At 42.6% G+C, this 20,754-nt stretch overlaps 1 long non-coding RNA gene across 1 annotated transcript in view; it reads left to right on the forward strand.

The window, feature by feature from the left end:
• Nucleotides 1–20,754, forward strand: part of LOC144827497 (uncharacterized) — a 262,935-nt gene that overhangs the window by 225,163 nt on the left and 17,018 nt on the right. The window lies entirely within an intron of this gene.

The raw sequence follows: 20,754 nt of genomic DNA on the forward strand, positions 1-20,754 counted from the left end.
CGCAGTAGCACCAGAGCGTTTTCTTTTGTCTATTCCCTGCGTGTGCTTCACTTCAAAAACGTTAGCTCTTTTAATTGGATCCTGTGAATGAAGTATGCAAAAAAACATTCAACGCCCATGAACAATGAATACATATAAAACCTGCTGATAACACAGACCCAAGCATCAAGGTTTGCGAAATAAACCTGTTATAACAAAGCAACAATAAAAATAGTTCAGGTCTGCCAAAAGTATAACTCACACAAATCAAAGACCAACATGAACAGCTAGCTTCTTACAAATAAAACAAGACGGGCAGAGAAAGTGGAGACACAGAGAAGAGGGGCTGAGAGGGAGAGCTTTGCCGTGAAATGGATCAAAAAAAAAAAAAAGCTCGAGAGTGGTGCGCGCGCGCGCCACTGCGAGCATATGTCTTCAATGGGTTTTGGTGCGCGTAACAGACACCAATAGGCCATAGGCGGAGCTACGCTACCGTCTATGGCCTATTGCGTGTTCTGTTAAAAAACAGCACGCACGAAAAGCCCAATCAAAATGGACCTTGGAAATAACACGCACGAGCTGTGTGGAATTTCCAGGTCCATTTTTGAAACCCCATCAAAAGGGCTCGCTTCGCGTGCCCTAAAAATGCTTACATGTCCAACAGTAAATACATCAGGAGTGATTGGGACACTCTGAAGACCGCTAACTCTTCCACAGGTCTCAGTAACGTTTAATTCACAGTCTCACTAACGCAGAATTGAAACATTTTCAATATTATTTACAACAAAGCCACTTGCTACTCATTTATCTTACACAGCTAACATCCATTGACAAAGCAACTAGTCAGTTGCAGTGTTATATTTAATGCAATAACAATGCAATCAAAGAAAGCTCAGAGGAAACAAAATACAGATCTAGGGACACACTATGGGAATCACAGAATGTTTGCATAGTTGCGGAAGCCACGCCCTTATTACAACCCCCTCCCCTCACACAGGCATACTTTTTTATCCCGCTTAAAGCCCTGCATTAGTGGAATTTAAAACAAACATATATGTCCTGATGAGGAGGTGCTTTAACTTTGATTAGGAGCTAAAAACGCCCTTTGTCGATGTTGATTTGTAGACATTATTTCTATTGACTGGACTGGTGCCATAATCCTAATATTGTAATCAAATACTGCATAAGTGTAGTGACAGTTAGAAGTGGTGTAAAGGTGTTGTAAATGCATGTAAACAATAGTTGTAGAATAATACTAGAAGGATACATCCACCCATTAAGTCAATAGGTAGTTTTCATCAGCATTTCTCATTCACATATTTTAATAGTAGGTGCCTGCTTCGAGAGAAAACAACTTTAGTGTCATCGCAGCCATCATTTATAACATCTCATTTAACTACACGACGTATAAAACGATTAACAATTTCCACAAGACCTACAGTTCCCACCTCCAGGGGCCAAGATAAGTATCCAACTTTCCACGTACACACAGCATTAGCACGATGCGATATAGGACGCACGCACATGCGCGCATAGCAAAATCCAGCCTCAATGATCATGTTTCCATATTCTGACAGGAACACATAAAAAATCCACCCCACCCACATGCAGCACATGTACTGAATTGGATTTATACGGCCCGCCAAGGATTGCTATGAACCACAACTCCCCGCTTTCTCGCACCAGTTCTCCAGCATCTCCTTAATGGCGTTGGATGGTCTCTGGATCACTTCTCCAGCGGCGATGCGGTTCACAACTGTCTCATCCAGCCGTCGGATAACCCCAGCCATGGGTGCCATGGCCCAAAAGAGCTCAACGAGGAGGTCTCGCCTGCTGACCGCCTCACAGCGACAGCACAAGCCTTTCACCAGCGCTGGATGTTTACAGCGACGTCACTACCACCGGAACACCGCCATTGGATAGAAAGAGGAAACACAAACAAGCTGCGATGAGATGTACCGGAAGTTCGCGAACATCATGCCGTTGTGGGGCGGGACTTCCGTCTTCTGAAGCCCGCGGCTCCAATGCCCGAGGGAGAGCCGCCGCGGAGCCTGCAGCAGTCCGGAGTGATACCGATGCGGTGAGTGGAGTGGGGGGGGGTGTCTGTATGTGTGTGTGTGTGTGCATGCGTGTGTGTGTGTGCGTGTGTGTGTGTGTGTATGTGCGCGCGTGCGTGTGTGTGCCTTCGCCCGGCCTAAGTACGCTGTGGGTGTGCGCACCGTTTATAGTGTAAGCGTGTCCACAGACCCCAGGCGGCTCGTGCACCGGACTGTCTCCCTTGAGAGGCATCTCGGTGACAATAGGTCTCGAGAGCGAGACCTAAAAAGTAGGGTGCATATTAGTTTGTCGAAAAGCATCTTTGTCATTGGTTAATAAAAAACAGTTTCAATGTGGAGTACATATGATAGGATACAATTTGCTCAGTTCAGCCATACCTTACTACTTGCATTTGGAAGGCACTGTTCGAACTTAAAACAATGGTGAACTTTGCAGGTGCGTTAAATGTTCAAGATAATGTTGCAAAAAAATATCATTAGGTTAAAAAAGTGATAACATTTTAACCTGCACATGTCGTAGAATGTTCTTGAAAGCATGTTGATAGAATACGTTCAACTTCTCATCTGGATGTGTTCTTAAATGTTAAAAAAACTGTTTACATGGAAAGTTAAAAAATAACCAATAGAGAGAAGTTTTGCAATTTGAAAAAATCAAGGAACTATTCTGATTTGTTCTTTACATGTATTCATGTGTGGAGCATCAAGGAAATTGTGCCATTACTGGTTCCATTCTTGATGAGAGTGGTGCATTACATGTACTGTGTGACACAGAAAGAATTACATGCGTTTGTGACATTTGGAATGTGCATACCAACCACGAATGTACATTATATTATGCTTAGTGTGGAAATAGTGGGGAAGGGGTAAGAGTAGAAAATTCATGTGTTATTAACTTAACAGAGATGGAACAAAAACCAGAAGTGTTATGCGAACAATTTGTGGTCTAATTTTTTATACTGAGAGGTAGATGTAATATCAGTGAGGACTGGTGTGTTTCTGGGAAGCTTTGAATTTTGGTGCTGTTATCAAATGGAATTTGTTGGGGAGCGTTTCTTCAGAAGACATTTTTTGTAAATATGTGAGAGATAAAAAAATGAACATATTCTGTGTATATTTTCTGTACGATTTTGTTCACAGTGCTAAAATAAATGTGATTATTAGTGAAGGTAATTGTAAGAGTGTGTTTGTCCGCTGAATATATACGTAGGCCTTTAAGTGATCCGGGTCTTGTCGCCACTGAGCTCCGCCACCCATTTAAGACAGTTGTCAAATTTTTCATTCCACTTAAAGGTGTTAATATATGTATAGTATAGGGACGATACATAAAACGTTTGGGAATTCCACCTTTATTTACTCTGTCCAGCTCCCACCACCATTTGTGTCCCCAGCGGTACTGTTTATAAAAATAATCGAATACAGCTTTTTGTATAAAAATAGCACTTTTAAGTGTTTTGCTATATTGGTAGGGATTGTACTATATACAGAAAGGTGCAATCAGTTTGACTGGTATAAAACTGCACTGTGTTATGTAGGAAAAATTATAGATGACTAGGGTTTTGATTTTATATTTTACAATGTGAGATACATTTGAAAATAAGTGAAGACAGGTGTTATACTGCGAACCCGTTGAAAATGTGCACAGATTACATGGAGAGTAAATGGACAAAGTAAACGTACATGTTGCTTTTTGTATGTATTCATGGTTAGAATCATTTCATGATGCTTTAAGATATAATATAAATAGTGTTTGTGCTTTACAATTGTGTATACTGCACCGTACTAGTAGTTAGTGACTAGATGCTGCTAAAGGGATTATTTTTTGCTTGTCCTTACGAAATAATGGGGAGAGGGTCATTTCTTTACAAGAGATATTTTATCAATGTGTGAGAGATAAAAAAGAAATAAAAATGTTTTAGTACAGTAGATTTTTTCACACTAGTTAAGTAACTGTTATTATAAGTGAAGAAAATTGTTAGGTTGTGTCTCTGTGCTGAATATACACAGGGCTTTAAGTGGGCTGGATCTTAACGGTGCTGAACCCTGCTACCGCTTTTAGACAAGCGCCATTTTTTTATCCCACTGAAAGACCTGAATATACGTATATTAAAGGAATTGTATAATTAAAGTTTAGGAATTACAACTCCGTTTACTCTCCTCATCCTATATTCTTTATTTTGTGCACCCAACAGTAGTGTTTATAAAGATTAAGTAATAGAGCTTTATCTAGTATAAAAATAGCACTTATACTTTTATTGGCATGTTTTTGGGCTCTGTAGTGTATAGAGAAGGTGGTTATCAGTTTCAATGGTACAAAACTGACGTGACATATGTTTGAAAGATTACATGCTTTTAGGAATAAGCTCTTGCTCTGTGAGTTTTCGGGCCCGCAGTTGTACTTCTGCAAGCCAACACTGGAAATATACTGCAGTTTTCTCTCAATGAGGTATCCCCTTCACGCTCCTTCCCCCCATAATACTGTCCCGCACGTATGCCTTTGCAAGCCGACGGCCCACACTTTTCCCTATAGCAGTCAAGCCGGAGCTGTTTGTGCGAGTGGGCTCGCAGCTCTCCCTCTTTGAGCCAACAGGCCGCAGCTGTTACTCTACGAACCAGACAGTTGGCTCACAGATCTTCCTCTATGAGCAGCCTGCTTGCCCGTAGCTCTTCCTCTGCAAACCATTGTTTGGTTCTCAGTTCTTCCTCTGCGAGTCAGCCCTCAGTGTACCTCTGCAAGCCCACACTGGAAATATTCCACAAGTTTCTGTCTACGAGATACACCCTTCACGCTTCATGTCCCCACATCACCATCTCGCACCTATGCCTTTGCAAACCCATGGCCCGTACCTTTCCCTATAGTAGACAGCCCGCATCTCTTCCTGTGCGAACAGGCCCATTGCTCTTCCTTTGGGAGTCGATGGGCCACAACTGTTCCTCTACGAGCCAGCTAGTCACCTTGCAGGTCTTCCTGTATGAGCCAGCCCGCTGGCTCGCAGCTCTTCCTCTTTAAACCACTGATGGGCTTGCAGCATTTTTTTCTGTTAGGCGGTCTGCAGTTGTACATCTGTAAGCCAACACTGGAAATGTACAGCAGCTGTCTCTCTACGAGATACCCCCTTCACTCTCCCTCTCTCCACATACTGTCCCACACGTATGCATTTGCAAGCAGACGGCCCGCATCTTTCCTTATAGCAGTCGGCCCGCAGCTCTTCCTCTTTGAGCCGACGGGCCGCAGCTGTTGCCTCTACGAGCCAGCTAGTCGGCTCAGAGGTCTTCCTCTACAAGCCAGCCCACCGGCCACACCTCTACCTCTGCAAACCCTTTTTCGACTCGCATCTCATTCTCTTTGAGCCAACCCGCAGTTGTATCTCTGTAAGCCAACACTGGAAATATACCGCAGCTCTCTCTGCCTGTGAGATACCTCCTTCACGATCCCTTTCTGCACATAACTGTTGACGGCCCGCACCTCTCCCTATACCAGATTGCCAGCAGCTGTTCCTCTGCGAGCTGGCCTGCAGCTCTCCCTCTGTGACCCTATGGGCCACAGCTCTCCCTGTACGAGCCAGTCAGTCACCTTGGAGCTCTTTCTATATGAGCCAGCCCGCCAGCCCGCCAGCCCGCATTTCCCTCTCTGCGAACTATTGGTGGGCTCGCAGCTCTTCCTCTATGAGCCAACACACCGGCTCCCAACTCTCCCTCTGAGAACCACCCGTCGACTTACAGCTCTTCGTCTGTGAGCCATCGGGCCCACAGTTGTAGCTCTGCAAACTAAGAATGGAAATATACAGCAGGTCTCTCTCTATGAGATACCCCCTTCATGTTTCCTCTCCACACATCACCTTCCCACATGCATGATGTGCAAGCCGGCGGCCTGCACCTTTTCTTATATCAGTTGGCCCACAGCTGTTCCTGTGAGAGGCGGCCTGCATCTCTCCTTCTGCGAGCCCAGGGGCTTCAGCTCTCCGTATAAGAGCCAATCAGTCGGCTCGTAGATCTTCCTCTATGAGCTAGCCCACCAGCTCACCCTTTGCAAACCATTGTTCGGCTCGCACCTCTTTGTCTGTGATTCGTCGGGCCAGCAGTTGTACTTCTGCAAGCCAATATTGTAAATATACCATACTTCTGTCTGCAAGATATCCCCTTCATGCACCCTCTTCCGGCATTAACGGTCATAGCTATCTCTTTGCAAGGTGACGTCCCGTACTTTTCACTATAGTATTTGGTCCGAAGCTGTTCCTCTGTGTGCCATGTAGTTTAGCAATCCTGCTATCAGGGTCATGCACTTCTCCAATCATCCATCCAGCACTATCTACTTACCCTATCATTCTGCCAATATGTAAGCACTTATAAATTCACCATACACTCTATTTGCAGCACTGTAATCATTCTAGTTAGTAGTTATGTACTTATGGAATGGCCTAGCCACTAAGACAAGTATAGCTATAATATTCTGTACAGTATCTATGCACACCTATAACCAGCTACATACTATTGGTACACTTCTATAAATACCTAGTTAGTACCAATGCAGTCTAGGAATCATGCAGTCAATCCCATACATTTTTCTAAACACACAGCCACCACTATCTACTTATCCTCTCACTCCGGCAATACCTAATAACCCTGGGCGTAGTTTGCGTAGTAGCGCTACATGTAGTTACGCAAAGTCTACTTCGTGCTACGCATGCTATGTGTAGCTACGCGAACTGCGTAGTGTGGTAGGGAATATGCTGTTCCCACTGATTGCACGGTGCCGGATACTTGTCTGCACTGTGTAATCATTGCAAACGGCACCATGCACAGTGCAAGTGGTCGTTTTCTGCCGCTCGAGTAGATTTGTACTCGAGCCACAGCTTTCTCAACGCGGATTGGTAGTTTCTAATCGCAAGCGGTTGCGAGCATTCGCGACCACTTGCAAAGAGAAAGCGACCTCCCTATGTTTAGAATCTTGCCAGGAGGTTTACTTTTCATGCTTCTGATCCACAACTTGATGTTGCTGATCGCGAATGAGAAAAAATTCTCGCTGAGATGTTGATTTTGCACGCTCGCCGTTGCCAACTTGACGTTCAAGAATGCGAGACACAAAAAATGCTTGCTATGCTACACGTTTTTGCACTGTGCTACGTGCAATTCGTGTAGTGTGTAGTAGCGCAAACTACGCACGCTCCATGAGCATAGCGTAGTGCTACACCCAGGGTTAATACCTAAGCACTTATAAATTCACCATCCACTCTGTTTACAGCACTGTAATCATTCTAGTTAGTAGTTATGTACTTATGGAATTGACTAGCTAGTAAGACAAGTACAGCTACAATATTCTGTGCAATATCCATGCACACCTTTACCTAGCTACATACTGTTAGTACACTGCTATAAATACCCAGGTAATACCAGTGCAGGCTAGCTAGTAATCTTGCTATCAGTCCAATGCACTATTCTAATCACCCATCCAGCATTATCTAGTTATCCTATCACTGCACCAAAACCATAAGTACTTATAATTTCAACATGCACTCTGTTTACAGCACTGTAATCATTCCAGTTAGTAGTCAGGTACTTATGGAATGGCCGAGCCATGAACACTACTATAGATACAATGGTCTGTGCACTATGGATGCCGATCTCTTACCAGTTACTTACTATTAATATAGTCTTCTAAATATCCAGTTAGTACCTATGCAGTGTAGGAATCCTCATGTCAGTCCCATAGACTTCTCCAAAATACCCATCCAGCACTATCTACTTATCCTATCACTCCGCCAATACCTAAGCACTTATAAATGCACTCAGGCACTCTCCTTGTAGTATTGTAATCTATTAGTCACTAGCCATGTATTTATTAAATGATACAGGTTGTAACCATGCAGTTCCACAATTAGATGTGTATTACTAATGCAGTGCTCTAGTATCTTTCACACTACTCATACACTACTACAACTATGCAGGTAGCACTGTTCCATTGCTGAAAATATTGATCTAGTTTCTTTGTATGTATTTTTACAGTTATACATGTGAATATTTATATATAATTATTTTAATTATATTAAATTGTTTTAAAAAAAATCTTATTTTACTGATATTTTGCATAATTATAAAGAAAGAGTAAAAATTACATGAAAAGAGCAAAGAAAAAGAGAACAAAGGAAAGTTTATTTAAAAAAAGGAAAAGAGGAATTATATCAACTACAACATGGATCTTTAAAGAAAAAGTGTTCTGGTAAAAGAAGTAAAGATTTTTTTTTAAACTTGCAAACACTGTTCAATTTTAAAAATAAAGAACAGACAGATACAACAAGGACAGTGAAACAAAAGGAATAGAAAATGTACAAAAAAGTGGAATATTGGATATCGGAAAAGAATTATGTTGCTAGCTGAAAGAAACCATTTTCAGAAAATCGAAAAAGAATCTATAAAAGTACAGTACTCCAAAATGTGCTAAAAATAATGTAAAAAATATAAAAGGAGATCAGTCTTTTACAAACAAAAAAGGAGATTCTAAGTGGAATTGAAAAAGTCTTTGAATTGAAAAGAAAATTATTTATCTTAATTATAAAACGATTGAAGACTTTAAATACAATAATGTGGCATATGAAGGACAAATGTAAAAGAAAAAGAATTGTAAATAGAACTAATTTTAGTAAAATATTTTCCAGGGAATGTAAGTATACTTCTAGTATGGAACCTTTTTTAAATGAAGAAAGTTATTTTTAACAAAATAGATTACTGCATGCAGTTGATACCTGTGGTCGTTGTTATGAAGTGAAAAATGGTTGTCCAATTGAAAAAGAAAAGATAGTTCCTAGAAATTTCGAACAAGTAATAGCTGAGGAAGTTCAAGAGAGATGTACCCAGGCTACAATATTTACATGGAAGTAGTATTTGTAGCATGCGTCAACAATCTATTGATATTTTACTTAATTTCTTAGGAGAATATGGAAGAAAAACTGTGAAACAGAAGATTTAAGATATTACAAGGATTGGATCCTTGCAAAGTCAGAAAAAATACAGGGTTGCAAGGTCATTCTCTGGCTTGTATTTCTAGGAAAGTGTGTCAAAGTCATTTTCATCATTTAAGAAAGTTAGCAGTACATCATTCCGAAATGCGAAAGTTAGTTAGAAGATTATACTACGTAAAAAGTACTGTATTATGTCTAAATGAAATTAATACAGCTCTTTTGCATGGCTCAGTGTTGGATGTGATGATATGGAGTTACATTTTTTTTGCTGGTCTGAGTAGTGTAGAGAAAGTGAAAGTTTCATTAGTGTAGGTGTTGAACAAGAGATGGAAGATAGTATTGCTATGAAGTTTTAAAAAGAAATAACAAAGTTTAAAGTACTTTCTAGTGAAAATCCCAACTAAGGGGCCGATTTCGATTCCGGTCGGAAGGGCTCCGGACAATGTTCGGAGCCCTTCTAACCAAATCGGTCAGTGCCGAGCCATTCCGATGGGCTTGGTAGGAATGGAATCCGACTCGGATTTCCGGATGGCCTACAACATGCTGGGAGAGCCCTTCTGCCATCTGGAAATCCTTCAGTACTCCCCCGGTCGCCTCTTTACGACCAGGGGAGCACAATGGCAGTTTTTCACTACGTTTTCATGCCAGTCTGTCCGGCATGAAAAGGCAGTCGGAAACTGTCTTTTGGGGCCCCCAGCAGTTCCCCCATGGGCGCAAGACTGCTGAATGGCAGCCTGGGGGCACCATGCCCCTCTGTGGATCCCTGCACCTGGTGGCAGGCACCTTGGGGTGCCGGCCACAGGGTGAATGAAATGAATGAAATGAAAAGAAAATTTATAGAGCGCGATAGCTACCCTGAGGCATCCTAGCGCTACAGACTGGTGTGTGCTGGATGTAGGGAGGAAAGTTAATCAGGGTGAGAGAAAAGCAGTGTTTTTAGCTGCTTGCGAAAGGACAGTAGATTCGGTTCTGTGCGCAGATTGAGGGAGAGGGAGTTCCAGAGCTTTGATGCGTTGTATGAAAAGGACCGGCCTCCACATCTGTTTTTTTTTATCCTGGGGACTGTCACCAGGAAGGAGGTTGATGATCTGAGTTGTCTTGCGGGGTTATATGTAGTGATCAGAGAGTGATTGACGGGAGGTCCAGTTTTCCAGTAGGCTCGATGGGAAATACAGAGAGTCTTAAACTCAATTCTTGGTCTCACTGGCAACCAGTGGACCTTCCTCAGTCCGGACTTTACCGAAAGGCCCGGGGGATTTGGAGAAGTGTGCGTGCCGCGCAATTCTGTACAATCTGGAGAGTGTTGAGGGTGGATTGGGGGGCTCCTAGGTACAGGGTGTTTCCAAAATCCAGTCTGGAAAGGACAAGTCCTTGGACAATTATTTTCCTGGCTTGGAAGGGCAATAAAGGAAGGATCTTTCGTATTAGCCTAAGTAGGCCAAAACAGGTCGCCGATAGTTTAGTGGCTTGGGTGTTTAGGGTGAGGCCTTTATCAAGCCATATTCCTAGGTTCTTGATTTTGTCCTTAGGGGTGGGAGGTGGACCTAGTGAGGGAGGCCAGAGTGCCTTGAGAGCAAGTGGGGAGGGGTTGCCTAAGAGCATTAGCTCGGTTTTATCGCCGTTCAGTTTGAGGTATGACCGGGTCATCCAATTGTTGACTTCTTCCAGGCAGGTCCTAAAGTTGTCAGGGTTAGTATTTAGTTGGATGAGGGACACCACTAGCTGAGTGTCATCCGCGTATGTGAGGATTTTAATTCCGAATGGACGGACTACCTCAGCTAGTGGCCCCATATAGACATTAAACAGTGTTGGGCTCAAGGACGAGCCCTGGGGAACACCGCAAAGAAGGGGCTTACTTGAGGACGTGAAGGTACCCTCAAATACTTGAAAAGAACGATCGATGAGGAAGGATTCAAGCCAGGATATAGCCTTACCCGAGATCCCGATGTTAACAAGCCGTAGAAGAAGTGCGCTATGGTTGACAGTGTCGAAGGCGGCACTTAGGTCCAGGAGGATTATGGCAGCTGATCCTCCCTGGTCCAAGATCTTCCGTGCCTCCTCCGTCACTGCCAATAGCGCGGTTTCGGTCCCATGCTTGGGGCGAAAACCGGTTTGGGAGTCATCGAGCAGGTGGTTAGACTCGATGAAGTCTACTAGTATAGTGTTGGCATAGTTTTCGAGTATTTTACTCATCCAGGGGAGTAGGGAGATAGGCCTATAGTTTTTTAGGTCTGTCGGGTCAAGGTTTGGTTTTTTTAGGAGGCCCTTAACCATAGCGCATTTCCAGGGAGGTGGAACTGAGCCCGTAGCTAGAGAGGAGTTAATTAGATTGAGTACCGTTGGAAAAATGTTGTCATTTACCATATTCAGAGTGTGTGGAGGGGCCGGGTCATTGGGGGAGCCTGATTTTACCAGAGGTAGTATGGAATTTTATATCGTGAGGTTGAGAGGAGGAAAGGATTGCAGGGAAGCGGTGGGGTGGGTATCAGTGGAGGGGATAGTTGCTGATTGAGCAGAAGTAGGGAAAAGCGGAAAGGAGGAATAGATAATTTGAGTTTTTTCAGAGAAGAACTCAGCTAAATTATTACAGCGGGCTCGTGCATTGGAAGGGTTGAGGGGCTGCTCTCGACGTTTTAGGAGGGTTTTTGCAATACGGTAGATTTCTTTTGGTTTAGAGGCTGCTGAGTTGATTTTCTCTGCAAAATAGACTGATTGGGCTGATTTAATTTCCCTTTTGTAAGTCCTGAGCATATCTCTGTAATTGATTTTACTGGCGGGGGAGAAATCTAGTCTCCACTTCCTTTCCAGACGTTTAAATTTGGAGTTTAATTCACGTAGTGCAGGGGAGTACCAGTGGGCAGTTTTAGAGCAGCGCTAGTATTCCGTGCGATTTAAAGGGAGTACAGAGTCTAAGGATTTGGAAATCTAGCTGTTAAAATCCTCGTTTGCCGAGATGGGGTCTGGGTTGTTATGGGGTCTGGTGTTATCCAGGGTCGTCTGCCATTCATCCAGAGGTAGTTTGGACCAGATTCTATGTAGAGAAATATTAGTTTGTTGCGGTAGGTGTGAGTTAGGAACCGTCCAGGCAAAGGAGGTGCAGAACTATGCTGCTAGGATGATCCTAAAGCAACCAAGGTGGCAGGCAGCGACTCCCCTTCTCATCAAACTGCACTGGCTTCCGGTCACACAACGCTGTACCTCAAAAGCAGGCTGTATGATTTTTAAGTCGCTGCATGGCAAAAGCCCTAAGTTCATTAACCAACTAATCACCAGATACGTTCCCTCCCGCAACCTTCCCTCACTCCACCTAGGCCTTCTCCAGACTCCCCCCTTCAAACTTAAACCCTCTGGTGGACGTAGGTTTGCAACACTTGCCCCTTGCTTATGGAACACCTTTCCCTTGGAGATCCGGTATTGCCAAGATCTCCTACCTTTCCGGAAAGCACTGAAGACCTGGCTTTTTAGACAAGCTTTTTAATCTACTCTTCTCTCTTCACCCCCGACTGTGTTACTGTCAATTTTAGCGCCAAGAAACTAATCAGTGTTAGTGCGCTCAATAAATGATTTAATAACATAACATAACATAACAGGAGATTAAATGGTGGTCCGACCATGGGATGGGGGAAGGAGTACAGACTTCCAGCTCCGGACAGTTACTAAAGATGGGATCGAGGAGCTGGCCTTTCATGTGGGTAGGATTGGCTACTAACTGGGTAAGTTGTAAGGTCGCTAGACTGTCGAGCAAGTGAAGGGCAGTGGGATTGGAGGTGTCATCAAAATGGATATTGAGGTCCCCCAGAAGAGTGAAATTGGCTGGCGAAGTCGCTAGACAAGCTAGTATGGGAGGGAGGTTGGAGACGAAGTCACCTAAGTTTCCAGGGGGACGATATAGAAGCAATCCTGAAAACGTATTGGTAGGGGAGAAATCTATAGCAAATGATAGGCTTTCATAATCCGGAATTAGATGGAGAGAACTACGGCTCTGAAACGTGTCCCTAAAGATGATGGCTATCCCCCCCCTTCCCCGTTTTACGATCTAGGCTAGCTATTTAGTACCCAAGGGGAATGGCTTGGACAAGGTCTGGTTCAGAGTCATCGGTAAGCCATGTTTCAGTCAAGAAAACGATATCTGGATCGAGATCCTGAATAAATAGGTGGATTTCTAGGGAGTGTTTTACAAGGGATCTACAATCTAGAAGGAATATCTTGTACTTAAGCGTAGGAATTTTGTTAGGGGATGCTCCCTTAAAATGAAAGCCGCATGATGAGCAAGTGATCTGGGAGGTAGCCGGGTGCCAAGAGTGGTCGCATGGTTTAGGGGCATTGCACCTTAGCTCGTGGAGTTTACAAGAGCTATAGGATGTTATTACTGGTGCAGAGGATGTAAGGTTTATGGCCCCTGGCCCTGGTCGGCCTCGGACGGGCGCAGACGGGCTTGCCTTTGGCGCACCCGCTGCACGTCCGATAAGGTGTGGCCATTTAAGTCAATGAGGGCGGGAGGGGCGAGCAACGAGTCTGCCGACCCAATCCTCAGCTAAGATGGCAGCTAGAGAGATCCCCACCCGACAGCACCTAATCGGCTGCGGTGGGAAAGTGCGAGTGAAGGTATGTGCAAAAGAAGCAAGGATACAATGTTAAAAATAAAGAAGCACAATTTTAAAATAGAAACGATGTTGCATTCCCGGCTTCCACCTCAGGAATGATCAGCCAGCTAGTCTGCGTGCATAGGCAGCGGCGCGGCTTTTGAGTCAATGAGGGCGGGAGGGGCGAGCAACTAATCCACCGACCCAATCCTCAGCTAAGATGGCAGCTAGAGAGATCCCCACCCGACAGCACCTAATCGGCTGCGGTGGGAAAGTGCGAGTGAAGGTATGTGCAAAAGAAGCAAGGACACAATGTTAAAAACAAAGAAGCACAATTTTAAAATAGACACGATGTTGCATTCCCGGCTTCCGCCTCAGGAATAATCAGCCAGCTAGTGTGCGCGCGTGGGCAGCGGCGCGGCTTTTGAGTCAATGAGGGCGGGAGGGGCGAGCAACTAGTCCGCCGACCCAATCCTCAGCTAAAATGGCAGCTAGAGAGATCCCACCCGACAGCACCTAATCGGCTGCGGTGGGAAAGTGCGAGTGAAGGTATGTGCAAAAGAAGCAAGGATACAATGTTAAAAACAAAGAAGCACAATTTTAAAATAGACGCGATGTTGCATTCCCGGCTTCCGCCTCAAAAAGGATCAGCCAGCTAGGGGTGAAGGGATGAACTGCACCCCTGCTTTTCTCAATGCTGGCATGCATTCCGCTCGGAATGCATGCCTGCATTGTGATATATACGAGTGCGACCGAACCCTGTTCGGTCGCATCGTATTAGCAGGGCCATAACTGATGACAGCAGGTCGGTCGGTTACTGCTCCTGACCGATGTCGGACGGAATGGAGTCCGTCTGACATCGGAATAGGCCCCTATGTTTGTATTTGTTGTTGACGTGCTCATTATAAAATTCAAACTAGGAATGTAGATGTGTTTTTAAAAAGTGAAAACGAAAAAAATGATAAATGTAAAGAATTTGCTGCTTATCTGTTTGTGGAAGGTCGTTTTGAGTTAGGTACTGTACAATGTATTTGTAAATATTGTTACAATAGATTAGAAGAAAACAAAATGCCAGCTAGAGCTGTTCATAATTACTTAGAGTTAGTAGCTATACCTTCTGAACTTAAGATTTAACTACATATGAGGTCATCCTTATACAATCTGTGCACCCTTTTCAGGCTATAATTTGTATGGAGCATAAAACAGGTAAGCTGCCTCCAACAGATCTACAAAGAGGTTTAAAAGAAAGAGTTGCGTATTTGCCTTTAGATTAAAAAAAAAGTTGAACCTGTTGGTGTAGAAAGAGAGGATACTGAACCTGTAGTCTTTCTTTTTAATGGTGTACCCATAAAGAGTCCGAAAATATGACAAGAGTCAGTAGGTGTCATGAAAGTCCAAAAGGCTACATTATATCTGGTGCAAAACAAAATTTACTATAAAAGTGTAAATGTAGAAGAAGAATAAATAATTCCAGAAGATGGAACACATATTTCAAGTGGACAAATAGAAAAAGTGGAGAATTCCAGAAAGGAAGACATTTATGAACATTAAACCATACACCCTCTACATTTAAAAGAACTGATAGGAGATACTATTGTATTGTTACAGATGAAAAAGCAAAAGGAACTCTCGTGAGTGTGTGGGAAAAAAGTTTGGAAGCTCGTTGTTTTCCACAGCTGTTCCCTACTGAAAAAAGTTGGACGATATGATGAACAACCAATTCAGATTCCAGTTTCATAATATTGTACTTTACAACTGTACTCAGAAGAACCAAGATTTTGTCAGTGTATTCCATATTTGTTTAATCTTTTATTTGAGATTACTCTGTTTGCACTTTCATATGCAGTCAACCATATATTAAAAACTGGAACGCATCTTTCACATGTTTCTGCAAAGGAATTTATGGACAAAGTAGAAGAAAGAGACAAACATTTAGAATCACAGTTAATTAATTTGATGGCATGTCAATGTGGCACTAATGAATATTGGTATCGATGTCAAGGGGAATTAAAATGTATGTTAAGAAACGTAGAAACCCCCACGTGGTTTGATACACTTAGCTGTGCTGCATGGGATGATCTACTGGATTTTCTACGAGAAGCAAATTCAAATATAGAAAATATTGAATTGAAGACACCTGGAGACCTGTGTTCCCTAGATCCTGTTAATGTCTACAGATATTTGGAAGTGATTCGAATGAGACTTTTTTATCTTTAATGGAAGAGTAGGTTACCTCTGCGATTCCGAAAACAAGAGGACAAAATTACTTAAGGCAGCAAGTTTTACGGTTTCAGAGTCATCGATGTGGAAAATATTGCCGACGGAAATATAAGTCAAAGGATACATTTTACACAATATGTCTATTTGGCTTTCCACGTCCAGTAATTTCCAAAGGAAGAGTGAACAATTTTATGTCAGCAGTGAGGCATACTATCACTCGAAAATCACCCAAAAATACTTATAATATGAAAATAAAAGAAGAATCGAAGTACATTAATGATTACAATCAGGTGATTTTGAAGCTGCGGAATGCCAATATGGACATACAATATGTTGCAGATAACTTAATTGCTGTTGCTTGCTATGTCACGTCATATATCACCAAGTCTGAGAAGACAGAATTGGTGGAAGGATATTTCACAGGAGAAGACACTTAGCAAAAAATTGTACCGCTTCAGCTTGAAGATGCTTTCACATCAAGAATTGGATCCTACGAATGTTCGGATCGATTGCCATCTGCAAATTTATATTCAAAGTCAAGAGGAATCATTTGGATAAGTCTAGGCCTTGCTGTAGCACGAAATCAAGTTTCGAAATCTGTACAAGAAATTGAATACTTGGCACTGAATGAACCAGAAAGTACAGATATTCTGAAATCAAATATGTTGGATACATACTATCCAAACAGAAGTCCATACCTGGAAAACATATGTCTATATTAAATACTACAACATTATAGTTAAAAAAAAATTTTTACAGAAAAAATAAATGAAGGAAAATACGCTGTAATTGGATCTGAAGGATGTTTGGTAAAGCATGACAAAGGACATTTGATTAATCACAGGAAAGTAATACTCCAGATAAAAGAGAGTTTTTCTATTTAGCTCTTCTGCAACTCTTTAAACCTTAGCAGACTGAGATGGAATTACTTGGAAATTTTGACTGCTTTGAAGATTCTTTCAATGCATGTAAAGATAGCATTGAATGTACAATTTTTCTAAATTATCCCCAAACGAAGAGATTAATCAAGAAAGAAATATTGCAGCTGAAATTGCGAGAGATAATTCTCAAGATAGTCAGAGTTCTACTCCACAAAGTCAACCATTGCAGTCTATCAAAGACACTGTCACTCCCCATGCCCATCTCCAGTCACCCAGCCAGTACTATATACTAATCGAATCTGTCCGCTAATACCCAAGCACTTCTATATACACTATTCACTCTCTTTACAGCACTATAAGTATCTAGTTACTAGTCATGTACTTATGGAATGGCCTAATTACTAATACAAGTACAGCTGCAATATTCTGTACAATATCCATGCAGACCTATAACCACCTATATGCTATTGATACACTCCTCTAAATACGCAGTTATTACCCATGCAGTGTAGGAACCCTCCTGTGAGTCCGATGCGCTTCTCCAATCACACATCCGGGCAATACGTAAACACTTGTAAATTCACCATGCACTCTGTTTGCAACACTGTAACTATTCCAGTTATTAGTTGTGTACTTATGGAATGGACTAGCTACTTACACAAGTATCCGCTATTATTATTAATAGTAGCTTTCAGGGAGGATATAGTTAGAAATTTACATTTAGAAAACCTTTGAAATTCACTGAAAAAAACATAGGTTTCAGGGACGTTATAGTTACAAGTTAGCATTTAAAAAACCTTTGAAATTCATTGAAAAAAACATAGGTTTTAGGGACGTTATAGACACAAATTAGCATTTAAAAAACCTTTGAAATTCACTGAAGACCCCATAGGTTTCAGGGACGTTATAGTTTGTTGGTCATTTCACTCGTACACAATCAGAGAAATTCCGCCGTTATAGTTAGTTCAGCTAACTATAACTCGCGCCCCGCAATGCACTGCTGATGACTTCACATATTACATCATTCATGACAATTACCGTGACATCACTGATGACATCTCAAATGACATCACTGATGAAATCACTGATGACATTATCCATGTGACAATCTGATGCACCTTATCACACCCTAATATAACCTTTGGTACACCCCCTGTAAAATACAGACTGCAATTTAATTTCCAAAACCATAGACACACCAATACCAGTTACTACAAACACACTCACTAATTCCTAGGTCTACAGACACATTGCACTCATTCACCCATACAACCATTCATACATGTAGTCACTGATCAATATAACACTATCATATGCACTCATACACCTATACTGACACTCACACACCACCACACATCCTAGTCAGTCATGCACTCATCCTAGTCAGCACTGATGTCATTTGAGATGTCATCAGTGATGTCATCAGTGATGTCACTGACCATGTCATGATTGATGTAATATGTGACGTCATAGGCAGGGCATTGCGGGTACACGAGTTATAGTTAGCTGAACTAACTATAACAGGGGAATTTCTATGGTTTTGTACGAGAGAAATGTCCAACTAACTATAACATCCCTGAAACCTATGTTTTTTTCAGTGAATTTCTAAGGTTTTCTAAATGCCTATTTCTAACTATAAAGTGCCTGAAACCTATGGTTTTTTCAGTGAATTTCTAAGGTTTTTTAAAGGCTTATTTCTAGCTATAAAGTGCCTGAAACCTATGGTTTTTTCAGTGAATTTCTAAGGTTTTTTAAAGGCTTATTTCTAACTATAATGTGCCAGAAACCAATGGTTTTTTAGTGATTTTCTAAGGTTTTTAAAATATGGAACTACTATTTTGCTATTTGTCATTAGTATTGTTTTTTGCACCGCTATTGACGTCACATATTACATCACTGATGACATACTCAGTGACATCACTGATGACATCACTAATAACATCTCAAATGACATCACTGATGATATCATCCCCAGACTATGTGTTTCTAAAAAGTTAAAGAATGTTTAATGTTTATATGCTAATGGATATTCAAGAGTGATTTGTTGTGTTAGAAACTGTTTTTGTGATAAAGGGTCTGTATGTGCGGGTGGTTGTGTGACTGTTTGCATGGATGTGTGACTGAATAAATCTGTGCATGTACACATTTAGGAGTGTATGAGCTAAGGACTGTATTTGTGAAAGCATAGCTTTGTTGGTAAATGCAGCGATTTTTACTGATATATGTGTGTAAGTAATTACAAATGTAAAAGGCCGTATTTTATAGAATTATAGATTATATAAGTGAGTATATGTGACAGTGGGTCCATGGATAAGTATGTGGTTATGTGACTAATTGTTAAACAAAGTACATATGTTTATGAATAAGTGAGGTGCTGTGTGTATAACTGTGTAAAAAAAGTAAATGGCAATGGAAAGAATTATTTGGGTTACTAACTATGGTTTAGATGAACTGTTAGGGTAAGCAGCAGTGTGTAAGTATTTATATAGGTGTATAAGTGGATATATTAGAGGCTGTATTGATAAATGACTGTGTGTATAACACACTGTATGAATTTGTGGGTGGATGTGTATGTAGACCTATAAATCAGTATGCAGCTATGTAGTAACTGCTATTGGAATGACCATGGTTTCCATATTAGTGGTATGAACCTTTGAGTGAGTGCATGTAAGGTATTTTTTGGTTGTGAAAAGCTGCATCATATGATCAGTAAATAGCTATGAAGTAACTGATACTGGTATGAGCATGGTTTCTATATGTTATGTTATGTTATGTTACGATATTGGTAGAGCGCAAACAGCTGCCCCAGCAAAGGGGCGTCCCGGCGCTAATAATTCACATAACATCCTGGGGGTAGATATTCGGCAAGGCCTAGAGGGGAGGAAATAGGTGGGTTTTCACAGCTCTTCGGAAGGCGTATAGATTTTCCAGTGAGCGGATGCTGAGGGGCAGATCATTCCAAAGTTTGGCTCCTAATACTCGGAAGGAGCGTCCGCCAGTGCGAGCCAGCTTAGTGAGGGGGATCTTCAACAGTTGTTGTCCAAGTGAGCGCAGATTACGCTGTGGAACATACGGAGTAAGGAGAGGCCGGAGGATTTCTGGGCGGCCCGTCTTGAGGATTTTGAAGATCATGACGAGGGCTTTAAACTTGATTCGGGATTCGATAGGCAGCCAATGAAGTTTACGGATTGTGGCCCTGGCCGAACATCTGCGAGGAAGTCCGACTAAGGTTCTTGCCGCGGTGTTCTGTATGCGCTGCAGACGCGCAATCTCTGCTTTATTGGCGCCCAAGAGTAAGACGTTAGCGTAGTCTATGCGAGACAGAATTGTAGCTTGGATGATCATTTGGCGGACCTTGGGATCAAAGAATCCGAGTATGGGGTTAAGGCTTCTCATCAGGCCCACACAGGTGGCCGCTACTCTTTTAGTGTGGGTTTGAAAATTGAGTGATGAGTCCATCCATACGCCCAAGTTTTTGACCAGTGATTTGGGGGGAGGGACAGTGCCCAGTGAAGATGGCCACCAGTGTTGGTTCCAGTGACTGGTGTTCTTACCGAGGAGCAGCACCTCCGTCTTGCCGGCGTTGAGCTGTAGGCAGTTGTCTGTCATCCATTGGGCTACTGCTGCCAGCCCGTCCCTGAACCTTGCTGCAGAGGAGGAGGGGCCCTCAGTTAGAGTGACAGCCAGCTGAGTGTCGTCAGCATAGGACACCAGCGACAGGCCCCATTCTCTGGCTACAGCCGCGAGGGGCTGTACGTATAGGTTGAAAAGGGATGGGCTGAGTGCAGAGCCTTGAGGGACCCCCTGCCCGATAGAGTGGGACTGTGAGAGGAATGGTGGGGCTGAGACCCTGAATGCTCTGTCCTCCAGAAAGGAGCGGAACCATTCCAAAGCACGGTCCGCAATACCAGCTGTGGCCAGACGATTTAGAAGGATGTTATGGGAGACCGTGTCAAAGGCCGCGCTGAGGTCTAGTAGGATCAGCGCGGCACTTTGGCCGGCATCTAGGATCGTCCGGAGATGTTCTGACGTGGCTAGTAGGGCGGACTCGGTGCTATGGCCTGGTCTGAAGCCGTTTTGC

The sequence above is a fragment of the Lissotriton helveticus genome, chromosome 4_1 (assembly GCF_964261635.1).
Source record: "Lissotriton helveticus chromosome 4_1, aLisHel1.1, whole genome shotgun sequence".
In the NCBI taxonomy this organism is placed as follows: domain Eukaryota; kingdom Metazoa; phylum Chordata; class Amphibia; order Caudata; family Salamandridae; genus Lissotriton; species Lissotriton helveticus.